The 12039-nt window shown below is 40.8% G+C and overlaps 1 protein-coding gene and 1 long non-coding RNA gene across 6 annotated transcripts in view; one reads left to right on the forward strand and one right to left on the reverse strand.

Moving 5' to 3' along the window:
• Positions 1-12039, forward strand: part of clip2 (CAP-GLY domain containing linker protein 2) — an 86711-nt gene that overhangs the window by 20932 nt on the left and 53740 nt on the right. The gene's annotated exons all lie outside the window — the stretch shown is intronic.
• LOC134039586 (uncharacterized) lies at positions 3128-3933 on the reverse strand. The gene is made up of 3 exons (XR_009932796.1): positions 3888-3933; positions 3534-3599; positions 3128-3202 (listed from the first exon to the last, which is right to left on the reverse strand). It is a non-coding gene; the product is annotated as an uncharacterized LOC134039586 (long non-coding RNA).

Consider the following 12039-nt stretch of genomic DNA (forward strand, 5'->3'; position numbering starts at 1 on the left):
GTTCGGTTGTTTGGTCCGCACCAGAGTTCGAATGAGTGTTCTCACTTCTCCAAACAAACCAGACTTTCAGAGAAAACGAACCATGGTCCGATTGAAACGGACCAAACATGTCAGGTGTGAAAGCACCCTAAGTAGTCCCAAACAATGAATTTACTTTGGTGGGCAGGTGCAAACAGTGAACATTTAAACATAATGAGCAAAGAAAATGTAGAGAATGTACAAAAAAATAAAATAAACAACTGGCAGAGCTATACAATGTAATATAACATTTAAATACAATATAATATAAAATAAAGATACAATATATATAAAATAAAAAATAGAATAATATAGAATACAAATAATACTGAATATGAATATGTTAAAGTGACAGAGTGTATAAGGTAAGTGACAGTGTCAGTTTGGGGCCTTGTTAAAAAGGCTAGCAGTGGAAGGAAAGAAACTGTTCTTGTGGCGTGAGGTTTTGGTCCTGATGGACTGCAGGCTTCTGCCGGAGGGGAGTGGTTGAAACAGATGACCTTAACTAAATCCCCAGGAACATTAGGAACGCCGGGTTATTAAAGTAACAAGCTTATAAGTGTTGGCTGAACCTGAACCTGAACTTAAATTTATCAATGGGAGTCAGGTGGCTGAGCGGTGAGGAGTCGGGATCGTAATCCGAAGGTTGCCAGTTCGATTCCCGGTCATGCCAACTGACGTTGTGTCCTTGGGCAAGGCACTTCACCCTACTTGCCTCGGGGGAATGTCCCTGTACTTACTGTAAGTCGCTCTGGATAAGAGCGTCTGCTAAATGTAAATGTGAATCCTAACTTCACCATACACTCAAACTGTGAGGTTTCTCAGTTTTCCTCATGGACCTGTAGCACAATGCCTTGACCACAACTTCCCCTGTGTCCTGATCTTTATTAGAAACTCAGACAGAAATATAAATGATAATACATAAAAACGGACAGTTTGCGTTTAAAATGAAGAAAAACAAGCTTCTATACTGCACTAAAAATGTCGCTAACTAGCTTAACCGCTAGCCGGCTGGTGTTATGTCCCTAATGGTTTCCAGACTAACTGGTTTGCGTATGTGACGGGTCTGTAAGAGCCGTAGCCACGCTCCGTCTGACAAAGTAGTTCGCCACTCACGGGATTCGAATGCTCGGCCTCCGACTTGCCAAGCGCAACCACTACCAACTACGCCAAAGAAAAGCTAGCTCTTCTTTGACGCGGGTGGCCTCTTACATACCTGAGGAGCGAGTTTCACGGTTCTCACTCCGTTATTGTGTTTACCTAACAGCGACAGCTGTTGCCTGCCTCTTTCACCAGATTCGTCACACAATCACAAACATATTACTGGCGATTTTCAAATCGTTTTCCAGATCTCCTGCAGCGAAAATGTTTGTCCAAGTAAGCACCACATCACAGCCAACTACAACAACAAAAAATATCTGAAAACAATATAATCATACAAGTTCGGGTCGAGCTGGTTTCGATCTCGAGGCAAAATTATAATGGATAACACACAAGTCCACGGCTCTACGCAGTGAGCTATGGAAGTTCTACAATTTTTCTCTTCCAGTTACGTATTTAAAAACTACGTCAGCATCCAGGTAACATTTTGTCTTGAGCTGATCTGAACCAACTGGTTACCTTGGCGTTTAGGAAATCACCGATGATAGTTATCACGTTTCTTTCCTCGCATCTACGGCCAAATTGACTACTACTTCATCACAGCCACCTACTAAGCTACACATTGTGACTGATAAATGTTTTTTTTTTTTAACAGTAACGATAACTCGTAGTCAAATATTGTATAAATACACAATTGCAACCACCGAGTCACAGAAAAGTGGTAATACACGACCCAGTTTGAATGCATGGTCTTAATGATTTACAGTCATCGTCTCTCCTTTTGTGTAGCTTATATGGTATGGGATATATCCATATATCCCTCTGATGGTATGGGATATATCCCTATATCCCTCTGAATTTGCTAAAGGCTTGTAATACAGTGTTACTTGAGTTTAGCTCCGAATTAACCAAGCATTGTGTCTTCAATCAAATCATTCCATCCAAACTGATGTAAAGTTCTGAAATCAAACTCACACACAGCAAAGTAGCTATTGATATTCTTTAACCCTTGTGCTGTCTTCGGGTCACATGAATGTCACATGAACTAACCATCGTTGTGTTGCGACAACTTTACCCAATACAAAAACAAATAATTTTCTTTTAACCTTTGCAATGTGGGGGGTCTGAGACAGCCCAACGGTTAAAAGAAAATGCTTCACTTTGTTTTTGTATGCTCAAAAGTTGTCGCAATACGACGGTGGGTCACAATGACTGATGGGTCAGAATGACCCGAAGATAACAAGGGTTAATGAGCTTATTCATCTTTAGTGATGAGTTTCTCTGGGTTTAACCAAGTACGCCCCATGTGGACAAAATAAAACACTAGCACATTACAACATGAAACATCACATGTGTAGCCTTAAACACTACAAGCCACTTCCAAAAATGCAGTAATATTGAATCAGTACAATTGCAAGAAAGGCAAAAAAGAAAGTTTATCTGTATAAGCCTTAATCGCTTCACAGTGATTGCTAACATCAAAGCAACATTTTGTTTGGGTTGATCTGAAACAATTATAGGCCTAATAATTTCCTCGCTATATTTAGCCTGTGTTCTGCACCTCTCTTTCACTAACCGTCTCTGGAGGAGGGGATTCCTCACTGAATTGCTCCTAGAAAGCAAGTTTTTCTAGGAGTTTTTCCTTGTCTTCCTTGATGGTTTAAGTTTACATTTACATTTAGTTATTTAGCAGACGCTCTTATCCAGAGCAACTTACAGTAAGTACAGGGACATTCCCACAGGTTGGTTGAGGGGCAGTTCTATGGGCATATGAGAAGCCCTCTGTGACATTGCTTGTAAAAAGGGCTATACAAATCTGATTTGATCAACCCATACAAGATGTTTTTATAGAGTAGATGCTGGACAAAAGTAGTTGTGGTTCAAAGTTGGTCTCCCAACACACACCCAATGGAACCACAAACTGCATGTTGTGCACTGGATTTGAGGAGAAGCATGGCAGTAGATTATTATCACATTACATTTGTAAATATACTGAGTTTTGAAGATGCTTCATGACCATCATTATTTCCTCCTGGACTTTGGCATGCATTGCCACATGCTCTGCACAGCTCTGACAAGTTTTCTAACACATTACATTAAGTGTAAATAGTTTCTCAGACACATTAATGATGATACATTGACATAAACAACAATAGTCTGCAAGCTATTTCCCTTCTCAACTGAGTAGTTGCAGCCTCATCAGTACCAAAATCCCCCAACTCCTCATTAAGGACAAGCTCTGCAAACTACAAAAGACATAGTACAATTAGTAACAGTCAATAGCTATTCAACAAAGGGTTTGCACACATACCTTGCAAACTAATGCCCCACAGGACCTTGAGTCCTGCTGACATGGATGGTTTATTTGATCACAAGTCCTTATAAGTTAAGTTATAGTGTATGTACATTCTCACCACAAGTGTCCAGTGATGTTTGTCACAAACTGGTCCTATTAAAACATCGTAGGCCATTGGGTCATTCTGAAAACATACACAAAATGAATAAATACTTGTATGTATTGTAACCCTTAATGAACAAAATGTGAAAGTAGTCGCATTCTTTAATCCCCTGAATGATCCTTGCCACATCGCTGTCATCACAAATGAGTCGACAAGAAAGAACTTTCTTACAGTTCTTTCTTGCAACTTTAAAATTATGGCATGGATGAATGCATTCATAACCTTAAGTGACAATGGTGTGGAGTTACATATTGGTCTTTTAAAATGTATTTAAGCATGTATATGAAAATACTTAATGAATGCATTTACCTCACTCTCTGCCTGTCTTCCAGGGGCCAGATTCTGCAGGTCTCTGGAAAACAATTTATAGGGTCCTATCTTGCACCACAGCACCCCTTGCTGTTTTCCAGACCATATTTCTGTTATTACTGAGAATGAGAAGACAGTTACAGTGTTTCCCCTAGGTTTACAGCTTGGGGGGGGGGGGGGGGGGGGTTAGGGAATCGGGATAGTAATCGGAAGGTTGCCAGTTTGATTCCCGGCCGTGCCAAATGACGTTGTGTCCTTGGGCAAGGCACTTCACCCTACTTGCCTCGGGGGAATGTCCCTGTACTTACTGTAAGTCGCTCTGCATAAGAGCGTCTGCTAAATGACTAAATGTAAATGACACGCCGTCATGTAAATAAGAAATAACATAAGGCCATTTAGTTTGATTAATAAAAGAGCAAGCTATAGACCTGTTTTATAGGAAAGGTAATCTTAAATGACTTATTTTGTGATCGGGCGCTATATATATATATATACACACACACACACACACACTTTTTAAAATTCTATTAAAAAAAAAGAAAATAATTTAAGAATGTAATTATTAACTTTACTTTCCAGGGGGGGCGGGGGGTGCCGTTGGGGGGGCGGGGTGCCCCCTTAATATAATGGTAGGGGAAACACTGAGTTATTTACCAACGACTAATTTGTAATTGAATTCAGCATCAATTTCCAAAAGGTCACCCAAGTCCTGACTCAAATGACAGAGTTCTGCATGTATGCAGATGGATTTCAGTATGTTGTTGCTCAAAGTCATTTGCAATGAAACTTATACTTACGTTCCTCTGGGGTGAGTGAATTTGAAGGTTGAGGAGACTGGAGACTTGTGGACAAGGTACACGATTGTGGACTCAGTGGTAGAATGGGGGATTGGGGAACCCTGGGACACTTCAAGGGGCTGGGCTGCAGTGCTGGAGGAGGCGTGGAGGCAGCAATCCATTTTGCTGGTATTCTGGGCTGGGGTTCCACATATTTTTTGAGGTGGTCGATGTTTATTTTCTCGAATACTTTTCCTTCTGTTTGAAGGTCAGCACTTTCCCCATCAATGTGAACAATTGTGTATGGACCCAATAAATCAGGTTCCAATTCCCCCCCTTTCGTTGTTCCTGGCGAATGTTTTTCCTTAACTTGGATTACGCTATCAACGAAGGCAGTCGCATTTTCTTTCCCTCTCCTCCCCCTGACCTTCCCTGCTTGCTTCCCTGCTTGGCTTCTATCGTATTGTCTAGTTATTCACGGAGAAATGCTCTGAAGTTTCAATCATTTGGATAGTTTTTGAAGATATTACTCAAAATCAAATACTACAAAAAGGAACAACCTAAGAGGACTGAAGCCCAAGGAGAACAGAAGTATTTTGGGCTGCCCTCCAAGACTGACCACAGGCAAGCAAACTTAAGCTTGTTCCCTGTAGAACTATGGCTTGTAATGACTGCAAACAACTTACTCAGAGGATAGTCGAACTGGAGCTAAGAGTCAGAACCCTCTTAGATATCAGAGAGACCGAAGACTTTATAGATTCCATGCTACCTAGCCCGGAGGCTAAGCTACCTGCCAATGAGCCACCCTTGGAATCAGCTTTCTCTCCACCGGCCGTTGGACCGGATGAGTCATGGCCTGCTCTCGGCGCTAAACCAAAGAGGCCTAGCGCCGCTTCTACCTTCATCAGAGATGGGACTGTCACCAAGGATAAACAGCAAAAAAAGCGAGGCAGAAACTCTTCCCGCATCACCTCTCCTCCTGTCACACTCAGAAACAGTTTCGAACCACTGGGAACTTTCTCTCCCTTGTGTGTGGAATCCAAGGCGAAGAGGCACAGGAGTGCTAGCCACGCAGCTAACAAACATGAAGGGCCCAGATCGCCGACACACCATGACGGTAGCTACTACACACATGCAAATCCAACACATCATCGTCTGCTGCGACCGGGAGTCCCCCATTTCACTCCAAGCCCCTCTCGGACCACTCGGGGCGCTGTTCAACCCCCTATCAAGCCTAATCAGACAACAATATCACAGGATTATCAAGATCCAAGGTATGCTAAGACTACCCACAGCCCATCAACACTTAGAGGAGCTAACACTGCTAGCACTATAGAATCTACTGCTAGCACTAACACAGTGTCTAACCTTGGCCTAGCACAAGGTCCTATCATTGCTAACCCAAATAAGATAAGAACTGGCCCCGCAGCTACTGACAAGGCAAACACAACACCACATATGGCCACTATCTTGATTGGAGATGCCATGACAGCACATGTTAAACTGGCAAAGACAGAAAATATTTGTCTTAGCAACACATCTGTCGAGGAACTGTCGTCAGAGGTACAAACAATCCTCAACAATAAACCAAACAACCCTAAGATTATCATCCACACTGGCTCGTTTGATATCCTACACAAGAAAACTGGCACTGAGATACTTAAAAAACATTTCACCCAGCTACTGAACACACTCAACAGATATCAAGATGTATTCATCAGTGGACCGATTGCATGCTTTCGCAGAGGAAAAGAAGCCTTCAGTCGACTACTATCTTTCAACACATGGTTGGCATCTGTCTGTCTGACACACAAACTGAGATTTATCGACAACTTCAATGTGTTCTGGAACTGTGCAGACCGTTTTCAAGCTGACGGACTCCACCCAAACCGTAGAGGATCTCGACTACTAACAGCAAATATCAATCACGTGCTCCTGACCACAAATCAAGCTTCTCTCCCTATCCCTGTTGTGTCTAAGCTGACTGACGCATCCCAAACAACCTCCCATGGAACAGAACAGAACATTCAAACAGCCTCCTGCAAGGACATGGGCCCTGCACAGATCTGCACCCCCCGGATGAATTCCCTTGTGATGGAACAGCTCAGTGACAGAGACTTTCCCAAAGAAAAGCTACGCTAGGACAGCCACCATGCTATTTCATTGGACATACCGGTCATCATCACAAACAGAAAATGGCATGGTAAAATGCATGGTTACAAACCTGAAACTAGTGTTAGAAGTCACAGAACTATCCATATTCTTCCAACAGATTTATCTACCCCTGTTTTATCTGTTAATACCCCACAGATGAAACTGGCCCTTCTAAATGTTAGATCACTAAATAACAAAACATTTCTAGTTAATGATCTGGTCAAAGAAAACAACTTAGACTGCATCTGTCTAACAGAAACCTGGCTAAACAATGACACGGCAACAGCAACTTTGATAGAAGCGTGTCCGCCCGATTACAGCTTTCACCAAGTTTCTAGGACATCAAAAAAAGGTGGAGGAGTCGCAGCTATTTTCTCCTCTAAACTGTTGTTCAAAATCACTGAGCTAGGTGAATTCACATCATATGAATATCTTGCTATAGAGCTCAAAACCGAATCAATACTTTTTGTTATTATATATCGGCCACCCAAGCACTCGCCAATATTCAAACAAGAATTCTCTGAACTATTATCACTATGTGTCACTAGATATGACAAAGTAGTTTTAAACGGAGACTTAAATATCCAAGTAAATAGAAAAGCAGACTCAAGAACTATTGAGCTCTTAAATCTCCTTGACAGTTTCAATCTAACTCAACACATAACAGACCCAACACACCGACACGGAAACACACTAGATCTAGTGATAACAACTGGACTAAATATCAATAATATTTCAATAACTGATCTACCCCTCTCAGACCATCATTATATACTTTTTAATGTGGAAATTATCCTAACAAAAACCAAAAAAGAATTCTTAGTCCATAGAAGATATTTAGACGATACAGCTATGATGAAATTTTCTGAACAATTTGCTCTATATGAGCCGACTAACCATGATTGCTCTCTGAATGAAATGGTAGAGAACCTCAATGAAGCACTATTATCTGTGTTAGACTCTGTTGCACCACTGAAAACCAAAAAGAAGTGCACAAGCAGAACCTCCCCATGGCTGAGAAATAAAAATGTTAGTGAAACAAAAAGAAAATGCCGTGCAGCAGAGAGAAAATGGAGGAAAACAAAGATCACTATCCACTACAATATCTACAAAGATACACTAACCACCTATAACAAAACCATCCGTCTAGCAAGGAGAGAATATTTCTCCAACATTATTACAGAAAATGCCAGAAATTCCAGAGTTCTTTTCTCCACCATTGACCAGCTGCTAAACACTGTCCCTGCTCCACCTCCATCCTCAGTAGTTCAATGTGAAGAGCTTGCTTTGTTCTTCAAGAACAAAATAACTTTGATCAGAGCTAGTATTATTAATAGTGGGGTCGAAACTGACATCAGTAGATTCTGCAACATAACCATGAGCACATTTACCTGTATCACACTTAGTGAACTTTCCAAAATTGTCAGCGAATCTAACTCCACAACCTCAGATATTGATCCTATACCCACAACATTCTTTAAGCGAGTGTTTGATAGTGTCTCAGGTCCGGTGCTAGAGATTATAAACACATCCCTTAGAACTGGTGTTTTCCCAGATGCCTTCAAAACAGCTGTTGTAAAGCCCCTATTAAAGAAACCCAAATTGGATAACAGTCTACTTGCAAATTACAGACCAATATCAAACCTTCCATTTATTAGTAAAGTACTGGAAAAGATAATTTAATTGGACTAAAACTCTTTTCTTGAAGAAAATAACATCCTGGAAGTCTCACAGTCAGGTTTCAGGAAATATCACAGTACTGAAACTGCTCTCACCAAAATAATTAGCGACCTCAGACTAAACTCTGATGCAAATAAAGTCTCTATCCTCATCCTGTTAGATCTCAGTGCAGCATTTGATACAATTGATCACGACATCCTAATCAATAGACTGGAAAAGCTTATTGGGTTCACGGATAGTGTATTGAACTGGACGAAATCATATATCACAGGAAGGAAGTTTTATGTTAGTTTAGGTGACCATAGGTCCAAGAAACATGAGAACTGCTACGGGGTTGCTCAAGGAAGCTGCTTAGGTCCATTACTCTTTTCTCTTTATATGTTACCACTCGGCGACATAATCAGAGAACATAACATAGATTTCCATAGCTATGCGGATGACACACAACTATATATATCCACTGAACCCAACGATGCAACGGCCATCAATTCGATTACCAACTGCCTGTTGGCAATAAACAAATGGATGAACGCTAACTTTCTTAAATTAAATGAAGACAAAACCGAAGTCCTACTATGTGGCCCCAAATCCAAAAGAGAGATGCTTATTAAGAATCTTGGAGGTTTAACCCCCTGTCTTAAACCAGAGGTGACGAGTCTCGGTGTAATCCTGGACTCCGATTTGAATTTCAACTCTCACATTTATAAAGTGACCAAAACAGCTTTCTTTCACCTGAGGAATATAGCAAAGGTATAAAAAGGTACAAAGGTATAAAAGGTACAAAATTCATAAACCAAAATGATGCAGAGAAGTGAATTCATGCTTTTATATCCAGCCGGCTGGACTACTGTAACGCACTTTTCACTGGTCTTCCCAAGAAAACCACTGAAAGACTACAGCTCATTCAAAATTCTGCAGCTAGATTATTAACCAAAACTAAAAGGAGAGAACACATTAGTCCTGTCCTAGCTACTTTACACTGGCTCCCTGTTACCTTCATTGACTTTAAGGTCCTTTTCCTCACATACAAAGCTCTACACGGACAAGTACCTAGCTACATTGCTAACTCCTTTATAAACTACACACCAGCTAGAACACTGCGATCATCAAATGCAGGCCTATTAGAGGTCACCAGAAGCAGTCATAAGAAGATTGGTGATTCGGCCTTTGTCAATTACGCCCCAAAACTATGGAACAAATTACCCATAAATATTAGGGAAGCAAACACTCTAGACATTTTTAAAAGACAGCTTAAAACCTACCTTTTTACCAAAGCATTTAAGTAATTTGATCTCAAAAGGGTTTTCCTACTTTTATTAATTATATTATTGTTACTTTTAAGATGCATGTTTAAAGTTGGTTTCTCTCTTGAACAGAGATCTTATTGGGATTTTTATTTTTGTTTGAATTGTTTATCACTTGTATTATTGTTTTTATTGATTTTATGTAAAGCACCTTGAGCTGCAATTCTTGTATGAAATGTGCTATATAAATAAAGTCTTACTTACTTACTTAACACCAGGTCCCCAACCACAAAGCAATCATCCTGGCCCAATGAATGCTTTCTCTTCCGCACCCTCTCTTGTCCTGCCAATATATTGGCCTCCACTTTGGGTAGACATTTGTAAGATTGGTAGTCAATGATATCTCCAGCCAGTGCATTGACTTCCTCGTCAGTTATCTGTCAAATTGGTGGAGATACAGTTAGGTCCATAAATATTTGGACATTGACACAATTTTCATCATTTTGGCTCTGTATACCACCACAATGGATTTGAAATGAAACAATCAAGATGTGCTTTAAGTGCAGACTTTCAGCTTTAATTTCAGGGTATTTACATCCAAATCAGGTGAACGGTGTAGGAATTACAATACATTTTATATGTGGCCCCCCCCTTTTTAAGGGACCAAAAGTAATTGGACAATTGGCTGCTCAGCTGTTCCATGGCCAGGTGTATGTTATTCCCTCATGGGAGTTTGTTATTTCATTGACAAGGAGCAGATAAAAGGTCTAGAGTTCATTTCAAGTATGGTATTTGTGTTTGGAATCTGTTGCTGTCAACTCTCAATATGAAGTCCAAAGAGCTGTCACCATCAGTGAAGCAAGCCATCGTTAGGCTGAAAAATCAAAACAAACCTATCAGAGAGATAGCAAAAACATTAGGTGTGGCCAAATCAACTGTTTGGTACATTCTTAAAAAGAAAGAACGCACTGGTGAGCTCAGCAACACCAAAAGACCCGGAAGACCACGGAAAACAACTGTGGTGGATGACAGAAGAATTCTTTCCCTGGTGAAGAAAAACCCCTTCACAACAGTTGGCCAGATCAAGAACACTCTCCAGGAGGTAGGCGTATCTGTGTCAAATTCAAAAATTAAGAGAAGACTTCACCAGAGTAAATACAGAGGGTTCACCACAAGATGTAAACCATTGGTGAGTCTCAAAAACAGGAAGACCAGATTAGAGTTTGCCAAAAAACATCTAAAAGACCCTGTACAGTTCTGGAACAACATCCTATGGACAGATGAGACCGAGATCAACTTGTACCAGAATGATGGGAAGAGAAGAGTATGGAGAAGGGAAGGAACTGCTCATGATCCAAAGCATACCACCTCATCAGTGAAGCATGGTGGAGGTAGTGTTATGGCGTGGGCATGTATGGCTGCCAATGGAACTGGTTCCCTTGTATTTATCGATGATGTGACTGCTGACAAAAGCAGTAGGATGAATTCTGAAGTGTTTCTGGCAATATTATCTGCTCAGATTCAGCCAAATGCTTCAGAACTCATAGGACGGCGCTTCACAATGCAGATGGACAATGACCCGAAGCATACTGCGAAAGCAACCAAAGAGTTTTTTAAGGCAAAGAAGTGGAATGTTCTGCAATGGCCAAGTCAATCACCTGACCTAAATCCAATTGAGCATGCATTTCACTTGCTAAAGACAAAACTGAAGGGAAAATGCCCCAAGAACAAGCAGGAACTGAAGACAGTTGCAGTAGAGGCCTGGCACTGGCATTGACTGCAAAGGATTTGCAACCAAGTATTAAAAGTGACAATTAGATTTATGATGATGTTAGTTTGTCCAATTATTTTTGGTCCCTTAAAAAGGGGGGGGGCACATATAAAATGTGTTGTAATTCCTACACCGTTCACCTGATTTGGATGTAAATACCCTGAAATTAAAGCTGAAAGTCTGCACTTAAAGCACATCTTGATTGTTTAATTTCAAATCCATTGTGGTGGTATACAGAGCCAAAATGATGAAAATTGTGTCAATGTCCAAATATTTATGGACCTAACTGTAATTGAACACCAGTACAGATCATAGCAGATACCATTATTGCCAAAGTAGTTCTATACTGCAGGAAAATGCCTTTATACCTGCCACTTGTCTGGGTAACGGGCCTCCCTTCCATACATGAGGTAATATGGGGAGTATTTTGTTGTTATTTGTTTCTTGGTGCGACCAAATACGGTGGCCTTTAAATGTTCCTCCCAGTCGCTTGGGTGACCCTGCACCATTTTTTTCAAAGCTCTGAT

The sequence above is a fragment of the Osmerus eperlanus genome, chromosome 19 (genome assembly GCF_963692335.1).
Source record: "Osmerus eperlanus chromosome 19, fOsmEpe2.1, whole genome shotgun sequence".
NCBI classification, from domain to species: Eukaryota; Metazoa; Chordata; class Actinopteri; order Osmeriformes; family Osmeridae; genus Osmerus; species Osmerus eperlanus.